The following is a 19,902-nucleotide window of genomic DNA, read 5'->3' on the forward strand; positions in this document are numbered from 1 at the left end:
TTGCTTCCGAAGGATCTTTGTCTCCTACATCAATTGGCAATTGCTCTACTTGCGAGCCGTTAGATTCATCAAACCTCACATCTACCGTCTCTTCAACCTTTCAGGTGAAATTGTTGTAGACACGGTAAGTGTGAGAGTTTGAGCCATAACCGAGTAGGAAACCTTCATGAGATTTAGGAGCAAATTTAGAACAACGATGCTTGTCAAGAATGTAGCACTTTGAGCCGAATACTCGAAAGTATCAAACTTGGGGTTTGTTACCGGTGAGGAGCTCGTATGCCGTCTTGCCGAGTAGCTTGTGAAGATACAAGCGATTTGTTGCATGACAAGTTGTCTCAACCGCTTCTGCCCAAAAGTGCTTCGGCGTCTTGTACTCATCAAGCATCGTTCTCGCCATTTCGATGAGCGTCCGGTTCTTCCTCTCAATAACTCCGTTTTGTTGAGGTGTGTACGTAGCCGAGAACTCGTGTGAAATCCCTTCTTCGTCAAGAAAGGTGTCCACATTTGCGTTCTTGAACTCCGTTCCGTTGTCGCTGCGAACCTTCTTGATCTTCACTTCAAATTGATTTTGGGCCTTCCTAGCGAAGTTTTTGAAGATCTTTTGGACCTGCGATTTATCATCGAGAAAGAACGCCCACGTAAATCTTGAAAAATCATCAACTATAACTAAACCAAAAGAATTTCCACCGAGACTCTTGTAAGAGTTGGGACCAAAGAGATCCATGTGAAGTAGCTCGAGTGGCCTCCTTGTAGTCATGATGTTCTTCACGGGATGCCTTCCTCCAACCTGTTTACCTGCCTGACAAGCGCTGCAAAGTCTATCCTTATCAAATATGACATCATTAACTCGAAGGATATGATTTCCTTTAATAAGCTTGTCAAGGTTTCGCATACCAACATGACCTAATCGTCTATGCCATAGCCAACCTTTTGAGGATTTAGCAATGAAGCAAGTTTTAGGTTGAGCCTTTTTAGTGAAATCAACAATGTACAGATCACCTCTACGCACACCGGTAAAGACCAGTTTTTGATTATCTCGACGAAACACTTGGCAATCTACTTCAGTAAATAGAACATTGAAACCGAAATCAGCAAGTCTAGATACTGAAAGTAAGTTGTAACCAAGAGATTCAACGAGCATGACATTTTGTATGGAGCTATCATGTGATATGGCCACCTTACCGAGACCAACCACCTTACCCTTTGAGATGTCACCGAAAGTGACATACTTTCGAGGACTATCATTATCAGCAAGCTCACGGAACATGTCTTTATCTCCGGTCATGTGATCGGTACATCCACTATCAAGAACCCATTCCTTTCCTCCTGACATATATCCCCAAGATTTGCCATAAGACCAAAATGTCTCATTGCATCATCAAGATCGAAGTCACTATCATCATCCTCATCATATTATCCATGTTCAACATTGTCATGTGGTGGATCAAGTCCTAGAGAGGGTGATTCATTAGAATGAGTTAGACAATAATCTTGCTTGTGAATTTTTATAGCTTCGGAAATAATATCACTAATGATACCAACATTTCCTTTGGCACGCATAAGGTTAGTAAGCTCAAATAGACGATCACCAAACATAGGATCACTAGTATTCATCTTACTCAAGGCAATAGACTTATGGAGAATTTCATCAAGATTCTTCAAGGAATAATCTGGAAATCGGTCCTCAAGAAATTTCCATATTGTGTAGGCACACTTAAAAGTAGGCAAGCATCCAATCAGGTTTCTAGGCAATCCTCTAATGATAAATTCGGCAGTTCTAAGATTCCTAATCATGTCAATTGACTCATCATGGGTAGGATGCATAGGATCAACATAAGGTGCACAAGGGCTAGCAATGTACTTGTTAAAATGATATTGACTGAAAATAACAAGCATCTCATTTTTCCACTCATGAAAATACTCTCCATCAAGAATATGCACTCTATGTCTAAGACTCCCAATAGTAGACTCATCCATCTTCCTCCAATGGTGATTAAACCAAAGCAATGGAGACTAATTCTCTGATACCACTTGTAGGACCTTGAGAAGAGGTGTATAGAGGGGGTTGATTAGACACTAAGTACCAAAATTGCAGTTTTTAAGTTTCTTTGAGTTTAAGTGGAGTTTAGGCACAATTTCAATATTCACAATACATATCAAGCAAGCATGCAAAGAGTTTATGAGCAGCGGAAAGTAAAGCATGCATCTTGCAAGAAAGTAAAGGGAAGGGTTTGGAGGATTCAAACGCAATTGGAGTCATGGATGTTTTTGGCGTGGTTCCGATAGGTGGTGCTATCATACATCCACTGTAACACCCCGGATGTAGCTTTCCATATTTGTAACTCCAACTCCTGCCATTTTCGACCATGTGCTATGATATTCCCTCCGTGGTTGGGTTTTTGTTTTTCGTTTTGCATTTTGTTCATGTCATGCATCTCATATCATGTCATCATGTGCATCTCTTTTGCATACATGTTCGTCTCATGCATCCGAGCATTTTCCCCGTTGTCCGTTTTGCATTCTGACACTCCCACATGCACCGACGCTCCCCTCTTGTCTCTTTTCGTGTGCGGGTGTTAAACGTTCTCGGAATGGACCGAGGCTTGCCAAGTGGCCTTGGTACACCACCGGTAGACCACCTGTCAAGTTTCGAGTCATTTGGAGCTCGTTTGATACTCCAACGGTTAACCGGGTAACCGCATAGGCCTCTTTTGGGTTGCAGCCCAACACCCCTCCAAAACAGCCCAATAACCCATCCAAGACACTTCCATGCTCTCCGTCGTCGGATTACGATCGTGTGGGCGAAAACCGCACTCCATTTGGAGCCTCCTAGCTCCATCTACCTATAAAAACACCCCTCCTCCTGAAATTTCGGGTCATTCCACCCCTAACCCTAGCCCCGCTGCTCTCCGCGCCGCCGACCACATCCGGTCCGTCAGGTCAACGTCCGTCGCCGCTGCCCCGGCGCCCGCGCCGCCGCCAAGCTTTGCCGCCGGCGCGCCTCCTTCCTCCTCTCTGGCGCCTCTCCGGCGAGCCGCGCCGCCGCCTCGGGTCGCGTGCCGACGAACCCTAGGTTGACCCGATTTTCCTCCAAGTATTTTTTTTGTTCTGCAGATATTTTGTTGCATATTCATCGCATCATAACTTTGCACGTGGCCCCGTTTTGGGCGTGTAGCATACCGAATTGTTCGTCGACGAGTACATCATTTCATCTCATTGCATCATTTTCATTTGAGCTCATCTTGATGCCCGAAATGCTGTTGCAAGAGGGCTATGTGATGTTAGTTTCAGTTTCTTATCAGAACATGCACTTTTGTTATTTTTGCCATGATTGATGTGTGCATCTTATGAACTTGATCCCTACATGTGTTTTGAAGTATGCCATGCCATCTTTACAGGGGTGTATGCCATGTATTTTTTGTGATCTCTGTGGTAACTAGAACAAGCATGCAAACTAGGGATCATAATGTTGCTGATTTCAGGGACTTAGTAATTTCACTAAGTCATGTTCTGCTGTTATTTTTATGCCATGTAAACCTGATGCTACGGAGAGATCCATGCATATTTTGACATACTTCAGTAAGGATGTTTTGAACATCTGGTTATGCTCTATCCATTAATGCCCCTTTTTGCAATTATGGAGTAGTCTAGCATGTCATTTTCGCGCTCTACTTTTGCTTCAAAATGTTTCCTGGAAGATTGTTTACATGATATTCAATTTTTACAAGGTTGTTGTAGTTGATCCGTGTATGCTATATTGTTGTTCTTGCCATGTCTAGCTTCTATGCCATGTCTTCTTGATGGATGTATGCTTAGTTTATCATGAAATGCTCTGTAGTGAGTGCATCGAGCTCACGAACATGCCTACTTGTTATCTGTTTTTGCCATGTCCAGTTTTCTGCTAAGTCTGAGATCTGTAATGAAACTTGCTATGTTTACATGGGTGCCATCATTTTTATGGTCCTTTTTGGCTTATGGTGAGTAAGGGACTTTTGATATATGCTTTGAGTAGATTCCTGCTATGTCTTGTTTTGCTATTATAAGTTCGTGTAGCTTGTCAATAACTTGCTCTGAACATTGCTTCGTGATGCTGTTTATGCCATGCCCAACCTGATATTTTTTGCACTTTCACCATGCTTGTTTGAACCTGTTATGATGTGATTTAGCCGTAGCTCAGTGTTCCTCTTTTGTTAATAATCTCCTATAGATCACTGCCATATGCTTTGTTTGTATGTTGGGGTGATGTAGCATAGTTTCTTGTTGCATGCTAAGTAGCATCATTAATCGCAGATTTGTGCCATTATTGTTTTGCTTGCCATTTGCAAACCGTGCATCCGTTTCCGGTGATCTTCATATCGATTTCAACCAAAATAATCTCTTATTTCCAGCGGCATACTTGGTTTGCCAAGTTGATGCCTTGTTCATCATTTTCCTTCTGGAGCACACATATGCATTGCATATCACATCTCGCATATCATGTCATGTATTGCATCATATTGCTTGTGCATTGCTCCATGTTTGATTGTGGTTCCATTGCTTGTGTTCTTGCTTTGGGTAGAGCCGGGAGACGAGTACGTGAACGAGGAACCTGTTGAGAATGCCTACGAGGATCAAGCCTTTGACAACTCTGAAAACCTTGCAGGCAAGATGACCATACCTTCGATATCACTACTATCTTTTCTTAGCTAGTTGCTCGCTCTATCGTTATGTTAGCTCCACCTGCCATTGTTTATCATGCCTCCCATATTGCCATGTCAAGCCTCTAACCATCCTTTCCTAGCAAACGTTGTTTGTCCATGTCACCGCTTTTGCTCAACCCCTCTTATAGCGTTGCTAGTTGCAGGTGAAATGAAGTTTGTTCCTTGTTGGAACATGGATATTTTGGGATATCACAATATCTCTTGTTTCGTTAATGCACCTTATATACTTGGTAAAGGGTGGAAGGCTCGGCCTTATGCCTGGTGTTTTGTTCCACTCTCGCCACCCTAGCTTCCGTCATACCGGTGTTATGTTCCTTGATTTTGCGTTCCTTACGCGGTTGGGTGATTTATGGGACCCCCTTGACAGTTCGCTTTGAATAAAACTCCTCCAGCAAGGCCCAACCTTGGTTTTACCATTTTCCACCTAAGCCTTTTTCCCTTGGGTTTTCTCGAGCCCGAGGGTCATCTTTATTTACCCCCCCGGGCCAGTGCTCCTCCGAGTGTTGGTCCAAACTAGAGCACCGTGCGGGACCATCCCTTCGCAACTTGGGTTATGTTGGTACCTGTACGCTTCGCTTATCCGGTGTGCCCTGAGAACGTGTTATGTGCAACTCCTATCGGGATTTGTCGGCACAGTCGGGTGGTCTAGCTGTTCTTGTTTTACCATTGTCGAAATGTCATGCGAACCGGAATTCCGAGACTGATCGGGTCTTCCCGGGAGAAGGTATATCCTTCGTTGAACGTGAGAGCTTATGATGGGCTAAGTTGGTACAACCCTGCAGGGTATATTATCTTTCGAAAGCCGTGCCCGCGGTTATGAGGAAGATGGGAATTTGTTAATGTCCGGTTGTAGATAACGTGACACTTGACTTCATTAAAATGCATCAATCGTGTGTGTAGCCGTGATGGTCTCTTCTTGGCGGAGTCCGGGAAGTGAACACGGTTTGGGTTATGTTTGACGTAAGTAGTTTCAGGATCACTTCTTGATCGCTTCTAGCTTCTCGACCGATGCGTTGCTTCTCTTCTCGCTCTCACTTGCGTATGTTAGCCACCATATATGCTTAGTGCTTGCTGCAGCTCCACCATATTACCACCCCTTTCCTACCTACAAGCTTAAATAGTCTTGATCTCGCGGGTGTGAGATTGCTGAGTGCCCGTGGCTCACAGATTCTACCGAAACAGTTGCAGGTGACAATGATGCCAGTGCAGATGACGCAACCGAGCTCAAGTGGGAGTTCGACGAGGAACGTGGTTGTTACTATGTTTCGTTTCCAGACGATCAGTAGTGGAGCCCAGTTGGGACGATCGAGGATCTGTGTAGCATTTGGGGTAGTCTTCTTTTATTTTGGTTCCGTAGTCGGACCTTGAGTGTAACCTGTATGATGGATGTTTATTTATGTATTGTGTGAAGTGGTGACTATAAGCCAACTATGTATCTCTTTCCCTTATGTATTACATGGGTTGTGTGAAGATTACCTCACTTGCGACATTGCTTTCAATGCGGTTATGCCTCTAAGTCGTGCTTCGACACGTGGGAGATATAGCCGCATCGAGGGCGTTACAAGTTGGTAATCAGAGCCATCCCTGACTTAGGAGCCCCCTGCTTGATTGTTTGCTGGCGTTGTTGAGTCTAGAACAAAAATATTTTGAGTCTTAGGATTATATATATCGGAGAGTAGGATTATTTTTACTCCTCAATCCCTTCATCGCTCTGGTGAGGTCTCCTGACGTAGAAGTTTTGACTTTCCTCTTCTCAAATTTCACTAAATTTTTTTTAGGATCACGCGGGTATCTTGGAATCGTTCTGATGGTTTTGTGATGAGAACATTGTTCTTGGTGCCTCCTGACATTTAGGGGTTGTGGCAGTGTCCCGGGGAGTTGAGCTCCGAGGTGTTGTCGTCACAATTTTATCGTTGTAGTTCTGGAATACCTGAGTTTTGCCGACATCGAAAATCTCTTTTATGCAGTTGTTGGTGAGATAACCTCGATGTCACCCAGTATTGGGGAGTTAGTGAGTATTGCCATGACTCGTATAACGGATGCTTTTCGAAGGTTGAGGTACATGATTTCCGAAGGTTTCTTGGTTATGTGTTGACGGATGGATACAGCTGGATGTAGGGATTGTTAGTTTGGGTGAGATATATTGCTTCCCCTTTATCCCCAACACCTGATTGCATAACCAGAAAGTTTCGGGAGTTTATAGGTGGGATTCAAGTAGCTCTAGCACTTCTTCCCGCAGATATTTGGTTTGTGATTGGGTAATCCTTACCACTTATTTGTTCCAGTTGTACCTTGTTTATTTCATTCATCAATCTCTTATCAAGTGGTTTCTCACCTTAATGGATGTGTGATGTTAGTTTTGGAAATTCATTCGTTCATCCTTGTTCGAATGTTTATTGTGAAGACTATATGTTGCAATTTCTATCCGTTGATTCAACTTGTCTATCTGTCAATCAAGATGCTAACGGATGTCACCCTCTTCAGGATGGCTCCGCCAACGCGTCAGAATCCGGAACGCAATGATGGGAGTCAGGCGAACCCTCCACCTCCACCTCCGCCTCCGGAGGCATGGCAAACTTTAATGGCAACCACAAACGCCAACGCTCAGTTGTTGATTCAGCTAATGCAAGAGTGCAACCAAGGCCAAGGAAACCAAGGAAATCAAGGTCAAGGGCAGTTCAACCATCAGCCTCAGTTTCCTACCCTCAACCAGTTCCTTGCAAATCAGCCAAAGTCTTTCAGCTACTGTGTCGAGGCCACAGACGCCGACGATTGGCTCATGGATATAAACAAGCATTTCGAATGCAGCAATGTCAAGCCTGAGGACTACGTCAAGTTCGCTTCTTTTCAGCTCAAGGATCAAGGAGCTGATTGGTTCCAGCAATACAAGGATTCCAGAGGAGGTCGAGTGATTACTTGGACTGATTTCTGTCGGGACTTTAAAGCTCACCACATTCCTACCAGTGTTGTTGAGAGTAAGCGTGAGGAGTTCCGCAATCTCAAGCAAGAACACATGTCAGTGTACGAATACAATAAGCAGTTTCAGAAACTTGCTCGCTTCGCTAAACAAGACGTTCCTGATGAAAAGAGTATGATCTATCAATTCAGAGGTGGCCTTAGAGAGGATCTGCAGTTAGCTCTCGTTCTTGTTGAGCCTACTCAGTTTGATCAATTCTAAAATATGGCCCTCAAGAAAGAAGGTGCTCAGCTCAAGTGTGAGGCTTCTAAGAAGAGAATCAGGGATGCAGTTCAGTCTTCTTCTTCCTCCCAAGTGGCAGCTAAGCAGCAAAAGTTCTACCTTCCTCCTCCTCCATTTCGTCAGCCTTACCAGCAGAAGAACTCAGGTGGTCGTGGATCTTCCCACCCACCCAACCCAAGCCATCAGAACAAGTCAAATTCTCAAGCTCCAAGGTCAAATGCTCCTTATCACCGTCTGCTCTCAGAGGTGACTTGCAACAAATGTCAGCAGAAAGGTCACTATGCGAACAAGTGCTTCAACCAAAGGCGCCTTCCGCCTCCTCCTCCTGTGAGGTCTTCAAGCAATGCAGTGGTCAAGCATAATCCAAAGCATGCAAAGGTGAACATGATGAATGCAGCTCAGGCAGAGGATTCTTCAGATGTGATCATGGGTAACCTTCCAGTTAACTCTATTCCTGCAAAAGTCTTATTTGATATTGGTGCATCGCATTGTTTCATGTCAAGATCGTTCTTCGCAAAGAATGATTTTACTTGGTCTTACTTGGATAAACCTTTGGGTGTTGTTTCTCCGGGGAAGTCAATGAGAGCCAACTCAATAGTTCATGATGTCTCTCAAGATGGGCGACTATAAGTTTCTATCTAAACCATTTGTTCTTGGTGACTCGGATATTGATCTAATTCTCGGGATGGACTGGCTTTCTCAGCACAAAGCTCAACTTGATTGTGCTGCCAGGGAAATTCATTTCACACACTCTTCTGAGGATGTTATCATCTATGCCGCTCGCGATGAAACCATTCGGTTGTTTTCTCTCAATGAGAAGGGCGAGCTACACGCAATCTCTCAGATTCCAGTCGTTTGTGAGTACCAAGATGTTTTTCCAGAAGAGCTTCCGGGTCTGCCTCCGCATCGGCCAGTCGAATTCATTATCGATCTTGAGCCTGGCACTGAACCCGTTTGCAAGCGTCCATACAAGCTTGGACCTGAAGAACTGAAGGAATTGAAGAAGCAACTCGATGAACAAGAGCGTTTGGGTTTGATCAGACCGAGTTCATCTCCATGGGGTTGTGGAGTTCTTTTTGTCCAGAAGAAGGATGGCACGGACCGACTTTGCGTCGATTACCGTCCATTGAACAAGAAGACAATCAAGAACAAGTATCCACTTGCCAACATCAATGAGCTTTTCGAGCAACTCAAAGGTGCTAAAGTATTCTCCAAGCTTGACCTCCGTATGGGTTATCATCAGATTCGCATTACTGAACAAGATATTCCCAAGACAGCATTCAGAACAAGCTATGGTTCTTATGAATATACTGTCATGTCTTTCGGCCTTGTCAATGCTCCTCCAACGTTCTCTCGCATGATGAACTTCATCTTCAACCCCTATACAAATGAATTCGTCTTGGTGTATCTTGATGATATTTTGGTCTTCTCCAAGAATAAGAAGGATCATGCCAAACATTTGCGTCTAGTGCTCGACAAGCTCAGAGAGCATCAATTCTATGCGATGTTTTCCAAATGTGAGTTCTGGCTTGATGAAGTTCTTTATCTTGGTCACATCATCTCCACCAAGGGCATCGCTGTTAATCCCAAGAAGGTGTCTTCAATTGTGAATTGGGAACCTCCTCAGAATGTCAAGCAGCTCCGCAGTTTTCTTGGTCTTGCAAGCTATTGCCGAAGATTCGTTGAGAACTTCTCTAAGATTGCAAAGCCTCTTTCCAACCTCCTCCAGAAGCATGTCAAGTATGTCTGGACGCCTGAGTGTGATGTTGCTTTCAACACCCTCAAAGAGAAGCTAGTCGCAACTCCTGTCTTGACTCCTCCTGATGAATCCAAGCCATTCGAAGTTTTCTGTGATGCTTCCTTGCAAGGTCTCGGTGCTGTGTTAATGCAAGAGAAGAAAGTTGTGGCCTATACCTCTCGTCAGTTGAAGCCCAACGAAAAGAACTACCCAACTCACAATCTCGAGTTGGCGGCAGTTGTCCATGCATTGATAACATGGAGACATCTCTTGTTGGGAAGGAAAGTGGACATTTTCACCGATCACAAGAGTCTCAAGTATATCTTCACTCAACCCAACCTCAACCTCAGGCAAACTCGATGGGTCGAGATGATTCAAGAGTACAATCCAAGTATTGAATATACTCTTGGCAAGGCCAATGTGGTTGCAGATGCTCTGAGCAGAAAGGCTTATTGCAACAGCTTAATTCTCAAGCCCTTCCAACCGGATCTTTGTGAAGCTTTTCGCAAGCTGAATCTTCAAGTTGTTCCTCAAGGCTTTGTTGCCAACGTCATAGTCTCTCCTACTTTGGAAGATCAAATTCGTGAGGCACAACTCCTGGATACCATGGTGAAGAAGGTGAAACGTGGTATCGACAAGGGCATTTCCAAGTACAAGTGCTATCGCTTGGATGACAAAGATACTCTTTTCTTCGAGGATCGAATTGTGGTTCCCAAAGGCGATCTAAGAAAAGTCATCATGAATGAGGCACACAATTCCCTCCTATCCATTCATCTTGGAAGTACGAAGATGTACCATGACCTCAAGCAGTCATATTGGTGGACTCGAATGAAGCGAGAAATTGCTCAATTCGTGAATGAGTGTGATGTCTGCAGAAGGGTGAAAGCAGAACACCAACGACCAGCTGGTCTCCTCCAACCTCTTGCTATTCCGGAATGGAAGTTTGATCATATCGAGATGGACTTCGTGACTGGTTTTCCTAAGTCCAAGCGTGGAAATGATGCTATCTTCGTTGTCATTGACAAGCTTACTAAAGTGGCTCATTTCCTTCCTATCAAAGAATCTATCACAGCAGCTCAGCTGGCAGAGCTATACACCTCCAGAATTGTCTCCTTGCACGGCATTCCACAATTGATTTCTTCAGATCATGGAAGCATTTTCACTTCTAAATTCTGGGACTCCTTCCAGAAGGCCATGGGCACCAACATTCGTTTCAGCACAGCTTTCCATCCTCAAACAAGTGGCCAAGTCAAGCGAGTCAATCAAATCCTCGAAGACATGCTCAGGGCTTGTGTCATTTCCTTTGGCATGAAGTGGGAAGATTGTCTTCCATATGCCGAGTTCTCCTACAACAACAGCTTCCAAGCGAGTTCGGGCAAGGCCCCATTCGAAATTGTCTATGGAGAAAGTGCTGTACTCCTCTCAATTGGTCCGAGACAGGTGAACGCCAACTTCTTGGCAACGACTTGATTACAGAAGCCGAAGAAATGTGCAAAGTCATTCATGAGAATCTCAAGGCCGCGTAATCGCGCCAGAAGAGTTACTATGATAGCAAGCACCATGACTTGGCTTTTGAAATCGGAGACCATGTCTACCTCCGCGTCTCTCCAATGAAAGGCACTCGTCGCTTCGGTATCAAAGGGAAGCTTGCCCCTAGATACGTGGGTCCTTTCAAGATCATTGGAAAAAGAGGCGACCTCCCCTATCAACTCGAGCTTCCGTCCAATTTCGCAAACGTGCACGATGTGTTTCACGTGTCACAGCTTCGCAAGTGCTTCAAGACTCCTGAGCGCACTATCAACTTTGAAGAAATTGACCTCCAAGAAGATCTATCTTATCATGAGCACCACGTTGCTATTCTTGAAGAAACCGAGCGCAAGACTCACAACAAGTCAATCAAATTCCTGAAAGTGAAGTGGTCACACCATTCCGACCGAGAAGCCACCTGGGAGCGCGAGGATCACCTCCGTTCCGTATATCCGGAGTTCTTTCAGTCCTAGATCTCGGGACGAGATCCTCTTGTAGTGGTGGAGTGTTGTAACACCCCGGATGTAGCTTTCGATATTTGTAACTCCAACTCTTGCCATTTTCGGCCATGTGCTATGATATTCCCTCCGTGGTTGGGTTTTTGTTTTTCGTTTTGCATTTTGTTCATGTCATACATCTCATATCATGTCATCATGTGCATCTCTTTTGCATACGTGTTCGTCTCATGCATCCGAGCATTTTCCTAGTTGTCCGTTTTGCATTCTGACACTCCTACATGCACCGACGCTCCCCTCTTGTCTCTTTTCGTGTGCGAGTGTTAAACGTTCTCGTAATGGACCGAGGCTTTCCAAGTGGCCTTGGTACACCACCGGTAGACCACCGGTCAAGTTTCGAGTCATTTGGAGCTCGTTTGATACTCCAACGGTTAACCGGGTAACCGCATAGGCCTCTTTTGGGTTGCAGCCCAACACCCCTCCAAAACATCCCAATAACCCATCCAAGACACTTCCATGCTCTCCGCCGTCGGATCACGATTGTGTGGGCGAAAACCGCACTCCATTTGGAGCCTCCTAGCTCCCTCTACCTATAAAAACACCCCTCCTCCCGAAATTTCGGGTCATTCCACCCCTAACCCTAGCCCCGCTCCTCTCCGCGCCGCCGGACACGTCTGGTCCGGCCGGACAACGTCCGCCGCCCCTGCCCCGGCGCCCGCGCTGCCGCCAAGCTCTGCCGCCGGTGCGCCTCCCGCCTCCACCCGCCGCCCGCGTCAGATCCGGGTCGGCGCCGCTCGGATCCGGTCGGCACTCTCCTCCCCGGCCCTCCTTCCTCCTCTCTGGCGCCTCTCCGGCGAGCCGCGCCACCGCCTCGGGTCGCGTGCCGACCAACCCTAGGTTGACCCGATTTTCCTCTTAAGTATTTTTTTTCGTTCTGCAGATATTTTGTTGCATATTCATCGCATCATAACTTTGCACCGTGGCTCCGTTTTGGGCGTGTAGCATACCGAATTGTTCGCCTCGATGAGTACATCATTTCATCTCAGTGCATCATTTTCATTTGAGCTCATCTTGATGCCCGAAATGCTGTTGGAAGAGGGCTATGTGATGTTAGTTTCAGTTTCTTATCAGAACATGCACTTTTGTTATTTTTGCCATGATTGATGTGTGCATCTTATGAACTTGAGCCCTACATGTGTTTTGAAGTATGCCATGCCATATTTACAGGGGTGTATGCCATGTATTTTTTGTGATCTCTGTGGTAACTAGAACAAGCATGCAAACTAGGGATCATAATGTTGCTGATTTCAGGGACTTGGTAATTTCACTGTCATGTTCTGCTGTTATTTTTATGCCATGTAAACCTGATGCTACGGAGAGATCCATGCATATTTTGAGATACTTAAGTAAGGATGTTTTGAACATATGGTTATGCTCTATCCATTAATGCCCCTTTTTGCAATTATGGAGTAGTCTAGCATGTCATTTTCGTGCTCTACTTTTGCTTCAAAATGTTTCCTGGCAGATTGTTTACATGATATTCAATTTTTAGAAGGTTGTTGTAGTTGATCCGTGTATGCTATATTGTTGTTCTTGCCATGTCTAGCTTCTATGCCATGTCTTCCTGATGGATGTATGCTTAGTTTATCATGAAATGCTCTGTAGTGAGTGCGTCGAGCTCACGAACATGCCTACTTGTTATCTGTTTTTGCCATGTCCAGTTTTCTGCTAAGTCTGAGATCTGTAATGAAACTTGCTATATTTACATGGGTGCCATCATTTCTTATGGTCCTTTTTGGCTTATGGTCAGTAAGGGACTTTTGATATATGCTTTGAGTAGATTCCTGCCATGTCTTGTTTTGCTATTATAAGTTCCTGTAGCTTGTTTATAACTTGCTCTGAACATTTCTACGTGATGCTGTTTATGCCATGCCCAACCTGATATTTTTTGCACTTTCACCATGCTTGTTTGAACCTGTTATGATGTGATTTAGCCGTAGCTTAGTGTTCCTATTTTGTTAAGCATCTCCTGTAGATCACTGCTATATGCTTTGTTTGTATGTTGGGGTGCTGTAGCATAGTTTCTTGTTGCATGCTAATTAGCATCGTGCTGTTAATCGCAGATTTGTGCCATTATTGTTTTGCTTGCCATTTGCAAACCGTGCATCCGTTTCCGGTGATCTTCACATCGATTTCAACCGAAATCATCTCATCTTTCCAGCGGCATACTTGGTTTGCCAAGTTGATGCCTTGTTCATCAGTTTCCTTCCGGAGCACACATATGCATTGCATATCACATCTCGCATATCATGTCATGTATTGCATCATATTGCTTGTGCATTGCTCCATGTTTGATTGTGGTTCCATTGCTTGTGTTCTTGCTTTGGGTAGAGCCGGGAGACGAGTACGTGAACGAGGAACCTGTTGAGAACGCCTACGAGGATCAAGCCTTCGACAAATCTGAAAACCTTGCAGGCAAGATGACCATACCTTTGATATCACTTCTATCTTTGCTTAGCTAGTTGCTCGCTCTATCGTTATGTTAGTTGCACCTGCCATTGTTTATCATGCCTCCCATATTGCCATGTCAAGCCTCTAACCATCCTTTCCTAGCAAACCGTTGTTTGGCCATGTCACCGCTTTTGCTCAACCCCTCTTATAGCGTTGCTAGTTGCAGGTGAAGATGAAGTTTGTTCCTTGTTGGAACATGGATATTTTGGGATATCACAATATCTCTTGTTTAATTAATGCACCTTATATACTTGGTAAAGGGTGGAAGGCTCGGCCTTATGTCTGGTGTTTTGTTCCACTCTTGCCACCCTAGCTTCCGTCATACCGGTGTTATGTTCCTTGATTTTGCGTTCCTTACGCGGTTGGGTGATTTATGGGACCCCCTTGACAGTTCGCTTTGAATAAAACTCCTCCAGCGAGGCCCAACCTTGGTTTTACCATTTGCCACCTAAGCCTTTTTCCCTTGGGTTTTCGCGAGCCCGAGGGTCATCTTTATTTACCCCCCCCCCCCCCCCGGGGCCAGTGCTCCTCCGAGTGTTGGTCCAAACTAGAGCACCGTGCGGGACCGTCCCTTGGCAACTTGGGTTACGTTGGTACCTGTATGCTTCGCTTATCCGGTGTACCCTGAGAACGAGATATGTGCAGCTCCTATGGGATTTGTCGGCACAGTCGGGTGGTCTTGATGTTCTTGTTTTACCATTATCGAAATGTCATGCGAACCGGGATTCCGAGACTGGTCGGGTCTTCCCGGGAGAAGGTATATCCTTCGTTGAACGTGAGAGCTTATGATGGGCTAAGTTGGTACACCCCTGCAGGGTATATTATCTTTCGAAAGCCGTGCTCGCAGTTATGAGGCAGATGGGAATTTGTTAATGTCCGGTTGTAGATAACTTGACACTTGACTTCATTAAAATGCATCAACCGTGTGTGTAGCCGTGATGGTCTCTTCTCGGCGGAGTCCGGGAAGTGAACACGGTTTGGGTTATGTTTGACGTAAGTAGTTTCAGGATCACTTCTTGATCACTTCTAGCTTCTTGACCGATGCGTTGCTTCTCTTCTCCCTCTCACCTGCGTATGTTAGCCACCATATATGCTAAGTGCTTGCTGCAGCTCCACCATATTACCACCCCTTTCCTACCTACAAGCTTAAATAGTCTTGATCTCGCGGGTGTGAGATTGCTGAGTCCCCGTGCCTCACAGATTCTACCAAAACAGTTGCAGGTGACAATGATGCCAGTGCAGATGACGCAACCGAGCTCAAGTGGGAGTTCAACGAGGAACATGGTCGTTACTATGTTTCGTTTCCAGACGATCAGTAGTGGAGCCCAGTTGGGACGATCGGGGATCTGTGTAGCATTTGGGGTAGTCTTCTTTTATTTTGGTTCCGTAGTCGGACCTTGAGTGTAACCTGGATGATGGATGTTTATTTATGTATTGTGTGAAGTGGCGACTGTAAGCCAACTATGTATCTCTTTCCCTTATGTATTACATGGGTTGTGTGAAGATTACCTCACTTGCGACATTGCTTTCAATGCGGTTATGCCTCTAAGTCGTGCTTCGACATGTGGGAGATATAGCCGCATCGAGGGCGTTACATCCACGTTGATGGATACTTCAACCCACGAAGGGTAACGGCTGCGCGTGTCCACGGAGGGCTCCACCCACGAAGGGTCCACGAAGAAGCAACCTTGTCTATCCCACAACGGTCGTCGCCCACGAAGGACTTGCTTCACTAGCGGTAGATCTTCACGAAGTAGGCGATCTCCTTGCCCTTACAAACTCCTTGGTTCAACTCCACAATCTTGTCGGAAGCTCCCAAGTGACACCTAGCCAATCTAGGAGACACAACTCTCCAAGAAGTAACAAATGGTGCGTTGATGATGAACTCCTTGCTCTTGTGCTTCAAATGATAGTCTCCCCAACACTCAACTCTCTCTCATAGGTTTTGGATCTGGTGGAAAGAAGATTTGAGTGGAAAGCAACTTGGGGAAGGCTAGAGATCAAGATTCATATGGTAGGAATGGAATATCTTGCCTCAACACATGAGTAGGTAGTTCTCTCTCAGAAAATGTATGCTGGAAGTGTAGGTTCGTTCTGATGGCTCTCTCCACGAATGAAGAGAAGGTGGAGGCGTATATATAGCCTCCACACAAAATCTAACCGTTACACACAATCTACCAAACTCAGTGGGACCGAATCATTAAACTCGGTCAGACCGATTCAGCAAATAATGTGACCGTTAGGGTTTTCGGTGGGACCGAAATGCAACTCGGTGAGACCGATATTGTTAGGGGTAGGGCATAGCGTAATCTCGGTAGGACCGATTACACAAACTCGGTGAGACCGATTTGGCAATAAGCTTTCCAGAGAGTTGGTCAGGCAAAATCGGTGGGACCGATTACTCAAACTCGGTGGGACCGATTTTGGTAATAAGTTATCCAGAGAGTTTGCATTGTAATCTCGGTAGTACCGATTACTCAAACTCGGTGAGACCGATTTTGATAATGGACATATAGAGAGATTACAATCCCATCTCGGTGAGACCGAGATCCCTATCGGTAAGACCGATTTGCTTAGGGTTTGTGGTAGTGGCTATGACTTTTGGAATCGGTGGCGCCGGATAGGAAGAATCTGTGTGACCGATTTTGGCTTTGGGTTTAGGTCATTTGTGGATGTGGGAAAGTAGCTGAGGGTTTTGGAGCATATCACAAAGCACATGAAGCAAGAGGCTCATTAAGCAACACCTCATCCCTCCTTGATAGTATTGGCTTTTCCTATAGACTCAATGTGATCTTGGACCACAAAAAATGTAAAATGAAGAGTCTTGAGCTTGAAGCTTGAGCCAATCCTTTGTCCTTAGCATCTTGAAGGAGTTCCCACGTCCTTTAGTCCATGCCACTCCATTGTTGAACTTATCTGAAATATACTAGATAAAAGTGTTAGTCCAACAAGAGATATGTTGACATTAGTTACCAAAACCACCTAGGGAGCACTTGTGCTTTCAGACGTCGGCCAACATCAAATACCTCGCCGTGTGTATGCGAAATTCAGATAGCAGCAACAATATCAAAATTCGGCTAGCAGTAGGAGAGCAGTGGTGCAGCACCACATCATCGCTATCTCTCTCGTTCTCCTTTTCACACCCGGTCGAGCCCGTTCCTTTCTTATATGCCTCCACTTTCTCCCCGACGACCCCACCGGTGATGATCCCGCCACCCCTACTTCTTTCCCATCACCGATTACCACAGCTATCATATGGTGCCGGCAGCGCACACCATTGCTGCAGAGCGTCACCCGGCGGGCACTGAGTGGCTAATGACAGCAATGTGCTACAATATATTTATGCTAGTTACCTGCACAAGTTTGAGACCTTTTAAAGTACAATCACCTTAGTACTATAATTTAAGCAGGATTAAAGGATGAGTATAAGAAATCATAGCTGGACCAGTGATAGTACAAGAATCACAAAAACAAGTCTACATGGATGAAAATTGTGATATAAGTAGCTTACCATGTTCCCGAGGCCCAACATTATGTTGTCATCAGAAGTGCTTCTTGGGACAATCCTCGAGGCCAACAAATTCATAGGGACAATATGCCTCACTTAAAGATCTATCTTCTTACTCCCTCTATTTTGAATTACTTGTCACAGGTATGGATGTATCTAGATGTATTTTAGTTTTAGATACATCCATTTCTGCGACAAGTAATTTGGAACGAAGGGAGTATTTATCAGCTGCAACCCAGGCAAGATGAACTCGTTTGCTATTGTGACCCTAACATTTTCTCTGAAACATATATCTATCAAGAAGACCCAAAAAATGTAGAAAAATAGGAGGATGAGAAGCAACACACACATCTTTCCGTTGGGCATCCTCACATGACTAACAGTTAATATGCATATCAGAATGTAGAACTCCCAAAAGTGCATTACTTAGAAATCACAACACTCCTCAAAAAAAAAATATCACAACACGTTAGATCATCTATTGTTTGTATAAACTCCCAAAACTTAGATGCATGTATAACCAGGCCAAAAATACAAATACCATGCATGGTTGCCCGGAACTCACCATGCCCACGTTAGTACTCATGGCTGTCTCATGCATTCTACTGCTGCTAGTGCGTAGCATAACGCGAACCAGAAAACCTACCGCGTACCGCCTCCTATCGTCCCCGCAGGGTCTCCCGATCATCGGCAACCTCCACCAGCTCGCCGCGCTCCCGCACCACGCCCCGTAGACATTCGCCGCGGCACACGGGCCCGTCATGCTGCTCCGCCTGTGCCATGTGCTCACCCTGGTCGTTTCGTCCGCGAACGCGGCGCGCGAGGTGCTGCAGCTGTAGGACCACGCCTTCGCCAACCGGCCAGCGCTTGCAATCCCACGGCGGATCCTCTACGGCTACACGGACATCGCCTTCGCTCCCCACAGCACCTACCGGCGTGGCATGTGCAAGATCGTCGTGCCCCACCTGCTGAGCCCGCTAGGGTGCGCGCCTACCGCGGCGTGCGCGAGGAGGAGGTGGCCGAGCATGTACGGAAGGTGGAGCAGCAGGCACATGAATACGGCGACATGGTGCGGCTAAGCGATCTCCTGAGCGGCTTCGCCAAGGATGTGAACGGGCGGATCGTGCTTGGGGTGCGCACCTCGGGCAGGGCCGGGTGGCGCGCCAAGGTGGACGCGCTGCTCGGGTAGTTCCACGTCGGCGACAACTTCCCATCGCTGGCGTGGGTTGCCGCTGTGGTCGGGAGGGACGCCAAGGTTAGCAGGGCATTCAAGGGGATTGATCGTGGAGATCCTGGAGCCCCGGCCACCCCGCTCCCCTCCGCAAAGATCCGCTGCCACACGTGTTGTTGCGAGGAGAAGGCAGTGACCAACAACACCCAATCAAGGGAATCCGGATCTAGCCCAGGCATCTACATGGCCTTCCCCACCATCTTGTAGTCCTGTGTGTGGCATCTCACTGTGGTGGAAGGAGATGGCGCCGGGCGAGGGGATCCCTCCCAAAACGAAGTGAGGGGAGGCATGTGATGTCCCGACGTGAGGTGACACCACCGACGATAGGATTAGGATGGGCTGGTGATCTCCGTTGGGGTAAGAAGGTTGCGTCGGCCAATCAAGGTGACGGAGAGGCAGCGGTACAGGCCGGTGACGTAGAGGGATGACGGCAATCTGGCATGTGGCAGGGAATCCGGGGCGCCATTATGGGTGGAGGCATGCCGCAGCGGCCATGGAGGAACCCTAACGGTGCTAGCATGGTGATTCTCGTGGGAGAAAGACGAGTGTTTGTTTCTGTTTCGTTGGCCGATTTTTTTCCTCTTTCGCTGTTATTTCCGGTTGGGTGGGTTTTAAGAGGGATAGAAAAATCGGTGGGAGGGGAGGCGAACGAACAAAGGAGGGGGCAAGCGGACGGACGAACGAACGACGTACGGACTGGGCAATTAGGAGTAGAGATGCTCTACAGGTATCTGCGAAGGTGTTTGTTGGGTTGACATAGACCAAGATTAGAATTTGTCACTGAGTATCAGAGAGGTATCTCTGGGCCCTCTCGGTAATGCACATCATAAGAAGCCATGCAAGCAAAGTGACTAATGAGTTAGTTGCAGCACGATGCATTAGTAAACGAGTAAATAGACTTGCCGGTAACGAGATTGAACTAGGTATGAAGATATCGATGATCGAATCTCGGGCAAGTAACATACCAATGACAAAGGGAATAACGTATGTTGTCATAATGGTTCGACCAATAAAGATCTTCATAGAATATGTG

General features: G+C 46.1%; 1 pseudogene; it reads left to right on the plus strand.

Annotated features, from left to right (window-relative positions):
• Positions 1-18,399: 18,399 nt before the first annotated feature.
• LOC123067545 (cytochrome P450 71A1-like) lies at positions 18,400-18,827 on the plus strand (annotated as a pseudogene).
• The last annotated feature ends 1,075 nt before the right edge of the window (positions 18,828-19,902 follow it).

Source organism: Triticum aestivum, chromosome 3B (assembly GCF_018294505.1).
Source record: "Triticum aestivum cultivar Chinese Spring chromosome 3B, IWGSC CS RefSeq v2.1, whole genome shotgun sequence".
Lineage (NCBI taxonomy): Eukaryota > Viridiplantae > Streptophyta > Magnoliopsida > Poales > Poaceae > Triticum > Triticum aestivum.